The sequence below is a fragment of the Berghia stephanieae genome, chromosome 12, assembly GCF_034508935.2.
Source record: "Berghia stephanieae isolate SIO BIC M18660-M18661 chromosome 12, UCSD_Bste_1.3, whole genome shotgun sequence".
NCBI lineage: Eukaryota > Metazoa > Mollusca > Gastropoda > Nudibranchia > Aeolidiidae > Berghia > Berghia stephanieae.
The window spans coordinates 29831047-29842577 of record NC_088371.1 but is presented as its reverse complement, the minus strand read 5'-3'; the positions used below and the strand labels follow the sequence as shown (position 1 = coordinate 29842577).

Genomic DNA, 11531 nt, shown 5'->3' with positions numbered 1-11531 from the left:
TACACATACACACATACACACATATACACACACATACCCCACACACACATACACAAAGACACACCTGCACAGACACACACACAGACCATTATTGCACCAATTCAGTCCTTTCTCTCCTTCCATAACACACACACACACACACACACACACACACACACACACACACACCTGCGCACACAACCTCCATCTCTCCTCCTTCTCCTCTCTCCATTCTCCTCCCTTCCTTCCTATACAAACCCAGGATAGCCTTGTCTCTATCAATCCCAACGACCTCGACCACAACAACTTGCGAACTCCACTAGGCGGAGCTAAGGCTAAAAAGGCAACAGGCCCAACTTACCAATATCTCACACACCAAACCACCACCGCCAACCCCCAACAAACCAACCAATCACAAACGCGAACAAGCAACAACGTCGATCACCGAAACCCCGCCCATTTCGGGACGATCAAAGAGAAGGATAACCATCACGAACTAAACTCTTGGTACTAACTTCAGCCTGCAAACGCTAAACCAACCACCAGTCTAGATCTACTTTTATACTAAAATAACCGCATTAAAGTTAATAAAATTTCTCTAGCGTTTTTCTGGAGTCTCACACAAACACACCCTCAGCACGCAAACATTTCAAAATCCACCTGTCTTACTTTATGAACGTGAGTGAATATTTTTTAATGTGCTGCGCATTTATACATCCGACATCCACCGCTACTTACTACCATCAACAATTTTGTGGAGATTTTGAGATTTAAAACTAAGAATTTTATAGTTTATGTGTCAGTCGGCTATAACCGAACCAACTTCGCTAATGCGCCAACCGTTTGTAGAATCTTCTTCTCTTGCGCTGGACTATTTTTATTGATTGCAATTATTGTCATTATTATTTACAGTTTTACATCGCTGTGATATAATTTATTGATAATGATAATAATTATAACGATGTTATAGTAAGTAAAGGAACATTATAGCAATTGTTATAGTTATTGTTATTATTTACAGTTTTACCTCGCTTTGGTATAATTTATTGATAATGATTATAATTATAACGATGTTATATTAAGTAAAGGAACATTATAGCAATTGTTATCTATCTAGTTTTGGAAAGGAAAGGAAAAGACGCGGTGTTAAATTATCAGTGGCATAACATACATTATAACGTAGCACCTTGTAAATTTAGATATTATTATTATAAGGTTTTAAGGTTATGATTATTGTTATGGTTTTGATGACATGTTATGGATAACACATTATTCTCGCCATCAGTGTGGTCTAACTGCTGCGACAGGTATAGTTATAATCTTTAAATCTAATTTTATCATTTACAATTTATTTATTTTATTAATTTAATTATTATTTATTTATTTATTTCTTCATTTATTATTTATTTATTTATTTATTCATTTATTTATTCATTTATTTATTCATTTATTTATTTATTTATTTATTTATTTATATATCAATTATTGATTTAATTACTTATTTATTCATTTATCTATTTATATATTTATGTTCGGTTATATGAAACAATTATTCTTTGTTCTCACTGACAGCTTCATGTTGCCGTAATTCATTTATTTATTTAATAATCTAAATCATTGATCTAATATAATTTAATGTTTGCTTGCGAAATACGATGACGTGTAGGTTGTATCGACGCGTAGCTACTTATTTACAGGTCTGCTAATCCAAATTGTAATGGAGCTAAAGGAAATTATATTCTTAAATCAACGCAAACATATTGTCCATTGCAACAATTTGGAATCAAGCCGACGTATACACATATGCAGGTCTGACTTATGGGTCTAGTTTAACGTTGTTGTAATGGACAATATTTTGCGTCATTTTTCTTTTCTTTTTTTTTTTTTTTTTTTTTTTTTTTTTTTTTTTTTTTTTTGAGATTTCCATTCCAACAATGAGCCCATAAAGAATTGGGTTATCAGACCTACAAATAAGTGCACGTCGAATCAAGCCCATCACTGCGTTTGGTAATCAGACGATGCAAATACGTCAACGTTTACATGTATGAATACTTTAGTGTGAGCTTTTATATAGCGCAATATCCATTAAACGGGCTCATGCGCTTTTCAAAGGGTCCCAGGCCAACAGCAACACTTAACATGTAGGACGAGACATCATGATGCCTGTTCGGCGATATAACAATATTTTCCGACAGACAAAACGCTGTTAACGTACAGGTACTCATTTTACACATGATTACGGTGAGATTCAACTTTGTAAAGGAGGTAAAGGAGGGGCGCTTCCTCTCTCTCTCTCTCTCTCTCTCTCTCTCTCTCTCTCTCTCTCTCTCTCTCTCTCTCTCTGTATGTGCCTGTCTGTCTGTCTCTCTCTCTCTCTCTCTCTCTCTCTCTCTCTCTCTCTCTCTCTCTCTCTCTCTCTCTCTCTCTCTCTCTCTCTCTTTTTTTTTTTTTTTTTTTTTTAAAGTAATTCTGACCAATTGTCCGAAAATTGTACAATGTTGTGGTGTCCTGGTGCTTCCCATTGAATTCTAAGCTTAATTCACAAATTAAAATTAGAATAGGCCTAAATGTTGAGTAAAGACTTTGTTGTTTCGCTACGTAAGTAATTGGAATTACTTTGTTTAAAAAATATTTATTTAATATTTATTTATTTATCTATTTATCTACTTATCTATAGTTATTTATCTATTCATATATTTCTTTATTTATTTATCCATTCATTTATTTATTTATTTAATACGGGGGCGAAGTGGCCGAGTCGTTAAGGCATTTCACTGTGACCCGGATGACCCGGGTTCGAGCCCCGCTTCGGGCACTTTCGTTTTTTTTCCTTGAGCAAGAATATTAACCGCCAATTTGCTCACTTGGACAACATGGGTGATTTCTGTTGACATCAGACATCTTGTTTATGAGTTATCTATATTCCCTTGTGGAATGCCCAGGCGACGATATCTTGGTTTTACACTTCCAATGAAAGAGGAACCAATTAAAATTTTTAAAAATTTAGACACCACACTTTTCTTCTCTATTGAAAGTCTTAAATGTATACAAAAGTTGACACGTCAACCGAATGTTGATAGGAAAAATGGTACTAACGAAAAAGTGAAAATGGAGAGGCCTCGTATGGGAACAAAACAGACAATGGACGTTTCTGGTACAAACCCTTCGTTATACAAGTTAATTTGCATTTTATTTTATTTGTTTTCCACGTTAATTTGTGTATTGTTGTGCTGACGAAAGGTTTGTACCCGAAACGTCCATTGTCTGTTTTGTTCCCATACGACGTTCTCCATTTTCACTCTTTCGTTAGTATTTTCATGATCACCGGCTTCGGGCAGCCCCTACCGTTTTCTAGGAAAACTGGTACTACCATTCTTGATGATGATATTGTAGATCTCACTAGATTTTGCTGATTTGTGTTCAACATTCCTAGGCTTTTTTTTTTTTTTTTTTGCTTTGCTGACGAAGAGTTTGCACCCGAAACGTCCAATGTTTGAACTGTTTCCACCGAAGCCCTTACCACTTTTTGATAAAAATACTAAAAATTATGTTAATTGCGGCAATCTTGTGGGATGACAGTTGGTTTTGGATCGAAATGGTCTTGGGTTCGAGCCTCCCTCGACGCATAGTTGAGTCCTTAGAAAAGGCTCTTTTCTGACATTCTCTCACCGTACTCAGGTGTAACATTAGTACCTCGCCGTCAACAGCGTTGTCTCTGTCGGGAAAAAAATAGTTATAGTATCGCAGGCTTCATGTCTCGTTCTACATTGTAACGTGTTGCTGTTGTTGGTTAGTAACCCTTTGTAAAGAGTTTTGAGCACGGTTAGTGGATATTGCACTGAAAAGATACTGTGCGCTTGGCTAAGAAACTCACAACATTGTCATCCGGAAATAGAACCGAACAACACACAAAACTATGTGTAATTTTGAACGTATATTATAGTCTGGTTAATACAGTTTAGTGAGAATTACTCATAAACGCGGATGGCAAAAAGCAATAACAAAGACCTGAGTGACGTCAACTTCATTTTATCTATAAAAGCTCAAGACTTTTTTAAAAATGTATCTTTTCAAGTTTGATAACGAAACGCAACTTAATCGTGATAGGTTTATAGATAGTATGCGCGTGGCTAAGAAGTATAGAAGAAGTATATTCCATCCGGAAGGAAAACGGACCAACACACAAACTATGTGTAACCATTCACGTTTATAGTCTGGATAATACCGTTTAGTGAGTAATACTCATAAACGCGGATGGCAAAAAAAAAAAAAAAAACAACAACAGACCAGAGTGACGTTAACTTCATTCTATCTATAGACAGAACTAAGTTGAGGTCACTCAGGTCTTTGTTATTGCTTTTTTTTTGTCACCCATGTTTATGAGTAATTTTCACCAAACTGTATTAACCAGGCTATAAACGTTCAAGGCTACACATAGTTTTGTGTCTGTTGGTCGGTGATATTTCCGAATGGCAATATTGCGAGGTTCTGAGTTAAGCGCACAACATCTATAAGATAATATTAAACACAGTTTTCAACGGAACTTATTCTATGTTGGTTCTCAGATGTTGATATTTCGTTTACTCGTTTGTTTGTTTGTTTATTTTTAATCGTTACACCAATGAGGCTATTGAGGCGCCCTCTAGAGACAATTTAAACCGGAAGTCAAGCGTGGCCATCGTTAACATATTATATAGCCTGACACTAGAACCCACGAGGACTTACAGTTTGGCGTCATTTTTTAGGTTTGTGCAGGGTCAAGTGAGGTTGTCGTTATTGGTGCTCAGAGAAACAAGTGATTCCATTGGTTGAACTGTTGAATACAACTCACGTTTTGTTCCTTCTGTGGCCAAAGGCTTGTTTTTTGACGTAATTTTTTTGTCAATGTCAGCGTAGTCATCGTTAACTTATAGCCTGACACTAAAACCCACAAAGACCCGACCCATATTTTGACGTCATTTGTTTGTGGACCGCCTTGTGAGTTGTCTTAAGTAGAGCTCAAGGAAACAAATGATCCCATTTGTTGAATTGTTGTATATGGCTACACTGACTCACTAGCTCTACTAGCGACAACTCACTAGACAGTGCACAAACATAAAAAAATGACGTCAAACTATAAGTCCTGGTTGGTTCTTGTGTCAGGCTATCAGTTAACGATGGCTACGGTATGATGGCTACGGTGTCAGGCAAAAAGTTAACGATAGCAACGAGTCAAGCCCGTATTAAATTTTTAATTAGAAAAACCAAATCAATCAGAAGACTTTCTTTCCTTCTAATTGAATGGATTCATTGATGAAAACAAAAAAGGTAAAAAATATCACAGTAAAAATAATCTGGTGCAGACGTGAGCTTTGAAAGTAGGTTCGTTGACTTTTTGATCTGTTGTATGGATTACGCGCTATAATATGTGCTTTTTATCATCATCATCATCATCATCATCATCATCATCATCATCATCATCGTCGTCGTCGTCGTCATTATTATTATTATTATTATTATTATTATTATTATTATTATTATTATTATTAGTATTAGTATTATTATTATTATTATCGTCATTATTTTCTAATTATTTTCTAAACTATAAAATGTGTTCCACCTTCCGGCAAAAAAAAATCGGCAACATTGCAATAATTAATAAGTAAATATAATATAGTAAATATATAAAATATTTCAAGTATAATTGTGATCAACTTCTACAATATTGTTTCGAACATTTGCTCTCATCAGGAAGTGAAAGGACTTTCTAACTAATAAGACAGAGAGATCGTGAAGCCAAACCTTCTTCTCTTCCGGTTCCAAACTCACTGGACGTGTGTAACCAATCCCCAGGAATAACAATGAATTGGTTATATATTGAAGCGTAAGGTGGCATAAACTATTTTATAAGCAGGATGTATGGTCAGAATCTTGTGATTACGGGGCGTAAAAAAGTGAGGAATTGTAATCTTTATTTTGAGAGCATGATATATATATATATATATATATATATATATATATATAATATATATATATATATATATATATATATATATATATATATATATATATAAATGTTTAGGCAAGAACATAAGATGCCAACTAGAAGATTCAGTCGCATAATGAATGTATCCAGTCCTTCGGATTACTGATTTCACACTTCCAAAGAGATTAGAACCAAAGATTTGACATCACACTTTTGTTCCCTATTATTTATTTATTTATTTATTTATCTATTTATTTATTTATTCATTTATTTATCTATTAATATATTTATCTATTAATATATTTATTTATCTATTTTTATTTTTTATAAGTATTTATTTATTTATTTATTTATTTATTTATTTATTTATTTATTTATTTACTTATTTACTTATTTATTTATTTATTTATTTATTTATTTAAAAAAATCTATTTATCTATTTTTAAAAAAAAATTTATTATTTATTTATTTATTTAGTCATTTATTTATTCACATATATATTTTTTCCATCTATTTATCAATTCATAATTTATTTAGCTATGAATATATATTTTATTTATCTGTTTCATTTTCTGATATTTTGAATTATGCATCTGTTTCTTTTTAACTTCAATATTCATTTAATTATAGTGTAATCTGTGTTAGTAATTTTATTAGATATCTCAACATCAACGTGTGCTTATTTGCAGGTCTGCTAACCCAATTCCTTATGGGCTCATTGTTGTAATGGAAATCTCAAAAAAAAAGAAAATTTAAATGACGCAAAGTATTGTCCATTACAACTGTTAAACTAGGTCCATAAATGGGTTCAAATGTTAGACCTGCATATATGTACACGTCGTTTCAACACCATTGATTTTTATGTTCATTGTTTTATGAATTTGTATGTCAATGTAAAAAGAGGTGTTAATTCACAACTGACACTAGCCTAGATCTAGTTTATTGAAAAGTGATCGTGCACACAATTTTAAATGATGAAATTGTAATTTCATAACCGATAGATGCGTGGTTTATTCTATACGTCCGATAACCCAATTTGTTATGGCCTCATTGTTATGGAAATTTACTCTGAAATTAACGTATGCTTACACACAGGTCTGATAACCTAAATAGTTATAGATCCACTGTAATGGAAATACTCTCAAATTTGTGGTTATGTCGTTCTGTGGTATGACACTCGCTTTCGGATCGGGACGTCCTGGGTTCGAGCCTCGCTCGGCCGTTAGTTGAGTCCTTGCAAAATGCTCTTAACCTACATTCACAACAACAATGAGCCCAAAAGACCTGCAAATAATCTGGCCGTTAACAGCGTTGTCGGTGTCGGAAAAAACATTGTAATATCGCCAAACAGGCGTCATGTCTCGGTCTGTATAATATGTTACGTGTTGCTGTTGGTCAGGGACCCTTGTTTAGTGGATATTGCGCAATATAAAAGCTACATTATTTTAACAAATATGTGTCTTTTCACAAGTCTGACAACCAAATTGTATATGATCTCATTGTTGTCATGGAAATAACTCCCAAACCAACGTGTGCTTTTCACAGGTCTGATAACCAAAATGATCATGGTCTTTTATTGTTGTTATGGAAATATTATACTCTCAAACCAACGTATTCTTATTTTCACGTTTGATAACCCAACTTGTTTTGGTCTCATTGTTGTAATGGAAATGATCTCAGACCAATGTGTGCTTATTCACAGGTCTGATAACCCAGATAGTTATAAATAATTTCATCACACCATGACAACATTGTTTAAGAAAGTTCATAACAGGCAACAAAAGTATTAGGACAAATAAAAAAAAAAAAACGGATTCCACCATAGCCATCGTAAACATATAGCCTGACACTGACCAAAAAATGACGTCAAAAGACAAGTCTTTGGCCACAAAAGAGAACAAATCATGAGTTGTATTCAATAGTTCAACCAATGGAATCACTTGTTTCCCCGAGCACCACTAACGACAACTCCCTAGACGCTGCAAAAACCTTTAAAATGACGTCAAACTGTAAGTCCTACAGAGTTCCAGTGTCAGGCTATAATAATGATGGCTACGATTCCATACCTTGAAGTTGACGTCACTCATGTCATTGTTATTGCTTTTTGCCGTCCTCGTTTGTGAGTAATTCTCACTTAACTGTATTATGCAGACTATAAAAGTTCATGGTTACACAGAGTTTTATGTGTTGGTCTGTTATACTTCCGGATAGCAATGTCATAGCCAAGCGCATACTATCTATATGAAGACTACGCCCAGACCGTGGCCTTCGTCAAGTTATAGCCTGACACTGACCAACAAATGACGTCAAAAGACAAGTCTTTGGCCACAAAAGAAAACAAATCGTGAGTTGTATTCAACAGTTCAACCAATGAGATCATATTATGTTTCCTTGACCACTACAAAAGACAACTCACTAGGCACAAACCTAAAAATGACGTCAAAATATGGGTCTTAGTCTGTTTTAATATCAGTTTAAAAATAGTGTGCGCTTGCCTAAGAAACTCACAACATTGCCACCCAGAAGTATAACGGACCAACACAAAAAACGATGTGTAACGCTGAACGTTTATAGTCTGGTTAATACAGTGTAGTGAAAACTAATCACAAACACGGATGGCAAAAAGCAACAATAAGGGCATGAATGCCGCCATCTTTGTTCTTCTATAAGTTAACTATAGCTACGCTCAGAGGCATATTATATTTCAGGAAACTTGTCAAATTTGTCAAGTTGATCTGAAAACTAAAGCCTATAATGAAAATAAAAACAAAATTAACCATGCTCATAGAAAATTAATCTTAATATTTCTTTTTATAAAAACATATAGATAAATAAATAAATCAATATAAATAAATAAGAAAATAAATAAGTAAAGACACGAATAAATAACCGAATAAGTAGATAAATAAATGAGTAGATTAGTTAATAGGTAAATAAATAAATAAATAAATAAATAGATAGATAGATAAGTATAATTGATAAATAATCAAATTTTAAAAATAAACAAACAAAAAATAGATTAATAAATAAATATATTTAAAAAAATAATAAGTAAATAAATGAATGATAAATAAATAGAGAAATAAATGAATATGTAGATAATTAAATAAATAAATAGATAAATACATAATGAAATAAGTGCATAGATAGATAAATAAATAAATAAATAACTTCATAAATAGATATATAAATAGCTAACTAATAAATAATCAAATGCATGAATAAATAAATAAATAAATAAAATCACATCAAAAGAATTCTAAAAGAAAGAAAGAAAAGTAAACGTTTACATTGAATAAATGAATGGATAATACAATACAAGCATTAAAAAATAATAATGAAATTGAATAAAAAAGATAAAATGTATAAATAAATAAATAAATAAATAAATAAATAAATAAATAAATAAATAGATAAATAAAATAAAATTCTGAAAAATAATAGAAATTTTGTTGATAAGTCTGACGTGTTTTCATTGCAATTTCATCCTTAAAACAACTGATCAAATAAGGATACTAATTACATTAGGGAAGATGTTTGTCGACACTTTATAATTTATTCGAGGAGCCAGATTACACATACCAAGACATAAAACCGTGCGCAACCTTTATCGTTTATCGTCTGATTGATATAATTTAGTGAGAACTAATCGCCCAACTGACGGCCCAAAGACAATGACAAGGAATAAATAATAATAAATAATAAACAGTCAAGGGGACGAAACGGGGAACATGACAGGAAATATTCTGATTGGCTAATGCTTAGTAACGGTCGAAACATCAATTAATTATACGCGCCTTGAACACGTTAGTGGATATTGCTCTATATAAAAGATCAAGTTTGTTGTTGTTGTTGTTGTTATTGTTTTTGATTGTTTTGTTTTATTTATTTATTTTATTTGTTGTTGTTTTTTTTTGTTTGTTGTTTTGTTTTGTTTGTTTTTTTTTTTTTTGTTTTTTTTTGGGGTTTTTTTTTTTTTGGGGGGGGGGGGGGGTTGTTTTGTTTTTTGTTTTTTGTTTTTTTACAGAGACCTATAAGGACAACTCATAATACAAACTATAAAGCGAAAGTAAAATCAGGTTTTTTCCAAAATCAAAGGGATATCATGATTTGAGTTATTGGACTTTTACACAAGTAAACGTTGGTTTGAGAGTACTTTTTATCCTTACACTAGGTAAACGAATAAGGAGGTCTGATAACCAAACGCAATTATGGGCCTATAGACACTAAAATAACCACGCCTCTCGGCCAGTCGTCATAATGTAAACAATGACAGTGATTGGTAAACATAGCAAACAACACGGATTTTACTATCGATGGTATTAGTATAAGTATAATACCCACTATTCTTCCGCTTGATGAATAAAACCAACACAGAAATCTAGTGTAAACTAAAACGTTCATAATATGATTTAGAAAATCGTGTGATAACTAGTCACCCATTTGGCGGTACAAAAACAATAACAATGATCAGAGAAAGGTCGAATTCATTAACTTCATTGTTTATAAACAACCAACTATGTTTGTCCGAGCACGTGTGAAGGTATGTCACAAATTCCATGTTTTGATTGGTCAAAAATCTACTGGTAAATTAAACATTGTTATAAATAGAAAGAAGTTGTCGTCACTCGTGTCTTTATTATTGTTTTTCTTTTTTGCCATCCACGTTTATGAGTAATAGACACGTAGATAACCACGCCTCTCGGACAATCGTTATAATGTAAACAATGGCAGTGATTGGTAGACACAGCAAACTACACATATTTTACTATCGATGGTATGTGTTTAAGTAAAATATCCACTGTTTAACCGCTTGATCAATAAAACTAACACAGAAAACTATGTGTAAGTTTAAACGTTTATTATCTGATCGAGAAAATCGTGTGATAACTAGTCACCCATTTGGTGGTATAAAGACAATAACAATGATCGGTGATTGGTCGATTTAATTCACGTTTCTGTTTATAAACAAGCAACTATGTTTGTCCGAGCACGTGTGAGGATGTGTCACAAATTCCATGTTTTGATTGGTCAAAAATATACTGGTTAATAATAATAATAATAATAATAATAATAAATAATAATAATAATAATAATAATAATAAAAAATAATAATAATAATAATAATAATACTTTATTGCATCCCAAAAAGGAAATTTTTTGTACAGACGTGTTATAATTTACACATAAGATAAAAATACAATGGAAATAGGATGTATATATATAAAAAAGGAGCAGCTCTATAACCAGAGCTGCGCTTTATAATATGAATAATTTCAACACTGTAAAATAGTTAAAACTGTCACTATAAATTGAAAATTGAAAAGATTGCAAAACAAATAAATTAATATTTATATTTTTAAAAAGTAAAAATGAGAAATAATTATATAAAATGATTATTGCTTGTTGTTATAAAGCCTAATACTGGACGGCAGAAAAGATTTTCGGTGTCTCTCTGTTTTCGTTGAAATAGAGAAAGGGCGACCACTTCTTTCTGACATAATAATTGATGGTCTTAGTGGATGATACTGGTCATTTAATATTTTAGTTATTTTATTTATACAAAATTTTCGTATAAAAGATCTAC

The 11531-nt window shown here is 32.3% G+C and overlaps 1 protein-coding gene across 2 annotated transcripts in view; it reads left to right on the top strand.

The window, feature by feature from the left end:
* Nucleotides 1–504: 504 nt before the first annotated feature.
* Nucleotides 505–11531, top strand: part of LOC144958365 (uncharacterized) — a 74372-nt gene continuing 63345 nt past the window's right edge. Inside the window, exons 1-2 of one of the 2 annotated variants that reach the window (XM_078890325.1) lie at nucleotides 505–657; nucleotides 1063–1286. The gene's annotated coding sequence lies outside the window, so the exon portion shown is untranslated. The remainder of the gene's footprint in view (nucleotides 658–1062; nucleotides 1287–11531) is intronic. The other variant, XM_078890326.1, reaches the window with a different exon arrangement.